Source organism: Arachis duranensis, chromosome 2 (genome assembly GCF_000817695.3).
Source record: "Arachis duranensis cultivar V14167 chromosome 2, aradu.V14167.gnm2.J7QH, whole genome shotgun sequence".
NCBI classification, from domain to species: Eukaryota; Viridiplantae; Streptophyta; class Magnoliopsida; order Fabales; family Fabaceae; genus Arachis; species Arachis duranensis.
This window is the reverse complement of record NC_029773.3, coordinates 61542587-61547307: the sequence shown is the minus strand read 5'-3', so window position 1 is coordinate 61547307 and position 4721 is coordinate 61542587. Positions and strand designations below refer to the sequence as shown.

The following is a 4721-nucleotide window of genomic DNA, read 5'->3' as shown; positions in this document are numbered from 1 at the left end:
CAGGCTGAATCCAAAAGAGTATTCTATTTTTTACATTATTAAGAAAATCAACTCAACTCAAATCAATTCCCAACGAATTGAACTCGATCTCAAATCTTTAAAAGAATCAACTTCAAAAACATTCTGTTTCACAAAGCCGCACAACAATCCAGTCAAACAAATATTCATAATCATTCAAGATAACCAAACAATACAAAGGACTGATACAATCACCAAATATACATTGTCTCACATCAGTATCCATATGTAATAATTCTAATATATAAAACATAGTTTTCGGAAAAAGCCCCTACCTCACTACGCAAAATCGTAACCCAAACGCGTCACAAGAACCTTCTCTCGCAACCCGAAATCACCGACAACCGCAACCTCAGCTCCAAGCCACTTTCGCAGTAACCACAGCAACTATAATCGCGACATACAACAACCGAAACACAATCTTATAGTAATTAACGCCATAAACCTCAGCGTAAGATAACAGAACAGTAACTAAAGGGCTTTCAAATCGAAAACACTTACCGAAACGAAGAAGGAACGGCTGAACCGAAACAGCGACGGTCTCCGAACCGGTTTGGTAGTAGCCTGGCAGCCACCTCAAGCGGCAGCGGTGACCTGAACAATATGCAGTGACAATGAGGTTCCCAGAAACTCAACGGAAAGGAGAACCAACTTAAAAACCTTACCGACAGAATTTTTTGGCGACGACAGTGGCGTTTTTCGGCGGCAGAAGCGGCCAGAAGCTTCGGCGGTAGTTCCGGTGGCCACAGAATTGCTCCTGGCGGCCCAAACAGCGGCAAGGCTTTCTCCTCCTTCGGCAGAAACAATAGCAATGTTTTCTGAAAACTACAAATCTCTGGCAACAGTAGCAGAAGCTCCAGCTAAGCACCACAGAGTAGCAGATCGGCAGTGACAGAGGCAGACGGCAGTGACGTGAACCATCCCAGCCTCGGACATCTCCCCTTCTTCTTCACACACGTCGGGCTCCTCCTTGTGCGTCTCCTCTCTCCTGGCAGAACCCCATTGACGGCGACGGCAGAATGGTAGCGGTCAGTGGCACGACAGCGGCGACTGGCGCAGCTCCTCCAGCTCACGTCTTCTTCTCTCCTAACGTCAATCAGTCTCAGCCTTCCTCCTCGATGCGACACGGCGATGACTGGGCGTAACTCGTGGCTCCATGGGTGACGGCGATGAGACACGAGCTCCCTCTCTCTCTCTCTCTATCTGACACGAACTCTCTCTTTCTCTGTCTATCGATTCGACACCGACGGCGGTGGCGAGGCCCACCGGTGCCGGCGCCCCTCCCTCTTCTCTTCCCCTTCTCCCCGGCCCCTTCCCCTTTTCCTATTCTTCATTCTGTTTTCTTTCTTTCCTTCTTCAGATAGTTGTGTGTGTGTTTGTTAGAATAGGGGTGGCGGCTGCTGCATTGTTAGGGAGCTGGGTGTGGGTGAAAGGGAATTGGGTAGGGTAACGGGTCGCTGGGTTAGGATTTCAGGGTTAGGGCTTAGGTAAAAAAATTAGGTTTAAGGGTAGTTTTGTAATTTCAAATAAAAATAGGGATAATATAGAAATTAGAAATAAATTTTAATCCAACAATAATAATGTATAAAAATACTATTTGTTCATCAATTTCACAATTATTTTTGATAAAATGTTCAAATTCAATAGTTAGAAATAATATAATTAAATCCTTTATTTTTTTATTTTTTCAAAACAGTAGTATTAATATTTTAAAATATTAATTATTTAGTCCAAATCATATAAAATTCTTATTATTTCACAACTACCAACTTTATAATTTGAATATAGAAAATAATTCAATAATTGTAAAATTGGATAATAATCTTAATTTATTTCAAATTCAATTAATAAAAACTAGCTTTAATTTTTCTTTAATAAAGAAATTTTTGAAATTAAAGCTACAAAAATACTAAATTTGAAATTAGCTCATGATAGCCCTTTTTCAAAAGTTCTGGGTCTTACATTTATTAATTTTGAAAAAATTTTTTCTCTCAATTTTAATAAGAGAGTATCATGTTACACATTTGATTATTAAATTAGATAGTAATATATGATACATAATATAGGTATATTTCAATTTTAATTTTAATATTTCAATTTCAATTTTAATGCAATTATAGAATGTCATGTTACACATTTTGATTGTCAAATTAGTAATTAATCATTGATATTGATAAAGATTTATAAAATAGATAGAGTGGTTGAAGGAACGAGAGAAATAGAGAAAGAAAGAAGGAAGATGGAGGATGGAAGAACTTTTTAATTTTGGAGGAAAATATTTAATTTCAATTGCAATGAGAGAGTGACATGTGGCACATTTTGGTTGTAAAATTAGTAAGAAGGAGGGAAGAATTCATTAATTTTGGAGGGAATGATTTAATTTCAATTATAATGAGAGAGTGACATGTGACACATTTTGGTTGTAAAGTTAGTAAGGACGAAAGGAGAATGCTTTAATTTTGGAGGGAAAGATTTAATTCCAATTGTAATAAAAAAGTGACATGTGACACATTTAGACTCTAAAATTAGAGATATATAATAGATTAATAAACCTTTTGCCTCCCAATCATTTCTACAATCTTGATTCTTGAATTATTTCTAAGCAACGTATATAAGTACAAGTTACTAAACAGATATAATAATAATAATAATAATAATAATAATAATAATAATAATAATAATAATAATAATAATAATAATAATAACAGATATAATAATAATAATAATAATAATAATAATAATAATAATAATTTAAAATTGTAACAAGAATTAGTTTAAGGTTTTGTGTATACTTTTCGGTTACAAGACTCATACTTTATTGATATAACATATAAAATGTTACTAGTTCATAATTGATAACTCACCACAAGCAGATTTATGCAATAATTTAGAGCATATCCATCAAGGTTTGGCATAAAATTGAATTAAAAAAATAATAATAAGATGAAAGATCTATTATCTTCATTAAAGATGAATTATATCCTAAATTAACTACTTTTCATTCATAAGAATCAAACTAAATTGATTCACTTTCATCTTTTAACTACTAACTATATAAAAAACGAAGCATGTTCAATTGTCCTTATCCCTCTTTCTACTCATGTTTACTACCTTCTATTCTTGCACCAATTTAGCAACAACACCATCCTCGAAAACTTCATCCATAATATCATCAAAACCATCAACAACAATCAGACCACAAAATTCCACAAATCAACAGAACAAGAATAATCTTCATCAGCAACAAAAGATGTTATAAACATTATCATAGTAAATGTAAAAAACTATTATTGTAATTACATAACCTCAAAATCATTCTTGATTTTCAACTTTAAAACCTTGAGATCATAAGAAAACATAAGATGTTATAAGTATTATCATAGTAAATGCAGAAAATTACTAAATCAACAAAACAATAATAATCTTCATTTACAACAAAAGAACACAAATCCCTAAAATCAACAAACACTGCAAATTCCACAAGGACCCACAATTTGTATATTAATGTAAGCATTAATATACAAAGTCACAACTCATAATCTCAGATAAAATTAATATATATGTGCTACAGCAAAACAAGTAAATGTATCACAAATGCAAATTTGAATAGTACATACCTGACTAAATTTTTCTCAAATTTTCAGTAAATTATCCCTCAATGTATTCTTCAATGTTAACAAGCTATAAAAAGATCCATCCACACAAAAAATAATGTTATTAGTTAGGAACTAAAAATCCTAACATGAGTAAACTATACAATAGCAAGCAAATAGAGAATGATTCAGAATATGCACTTGTAAATTTGTATAGAAATCAATTGAGACAAGATAACCTAGAGGAAAAAAATACCATAAACACTAGATGATTAAAATCATGCTTTAACAAAAAACTAACACTTTCTCCTTGTTTCGTTTGAGGGGAGAAAAAGGAGGGCTGTAGCCTAGGTGGGGGAGAAGGGCTGCGGCGGTGATCTACGAACTATGAGGGGAGGAGGGTTACGGCGCTGCGAATCCCGACAAGAACAGTGATGATGTGCTGACGGGACTGTGAATCGCGATGAGAATAGTGCCGTGGTGATCGGCGGTGCTTCGAATCGCGACGAGAAGGGCTTTTGGTGCGCGAAATTGTGAACAATACTTTTTCCCAACTCTCATAATCCCCGGTCATGAACCCCAAAAACTTGGTAGTTCAGTACCATGGCATTACACAACTTCGCACAACTAACCAGCAAGTGCACTGGGTCGTCCAAGTAATAAACCTTACGCGAGTAAGGGTCGATCCCACGGAGATTGTTAGTATTGAAGCAAGCTATGGTCATCTTGTAAATCTTAGTCAGGCAAACTCAAATGTATATGGGTGATGAACGAAAATAACACAAACATAAAGATAGAGATACTTATGTAATTCATTGGTAGGAACTTCAGATAAGCGCATGAAGATGCCTTCCCTTCCGTCTCTCTGCTTTCCTACTGTCTTCATCCAATCCTTCTTACTCCTTTCCATGGCAAGCTTATGCAAGGGTTTCACCGTTGTCAGTGGCTACCTCCCATCCTCTCAGTGAAAGCGATAGCATATGCTCTGTCACAGCATAGCGGAATTCAGCTGTCGGTTCTCGGTCAGGCCGGAATAGAATCCATCGATTCTTTTGCGCCTGTCACTAACGCCCCGCCCGCTAGGAGTTTGAAGCACGTCACAGTCATTCA

The 4721-nt window shown here is 35.7% G+C and overlaps 1 protein-coding gene across 1 annotated transcript in view; it reads left to right on the top strand.

Annotated features, from left to right (window-relative positions):
* Window positions 1-1207: 1207 nt before the first annotated feature.
* Window positions 1208-4721, top strand: part of LOC107474647 (10 kDa chaperonin, mitochondrial) — a 45784-nt gene continuing 42270 nt past the window's right edge. Inside the window, exon 1 of the mRNA XM_052257360.1 lies at window positions 1208-1218. The gene's annotated coding sequence lies outside the window, so the exon portion shown is untranslated. The remainder of the gene's footprint in view (window positions 1219-4721) is intronic.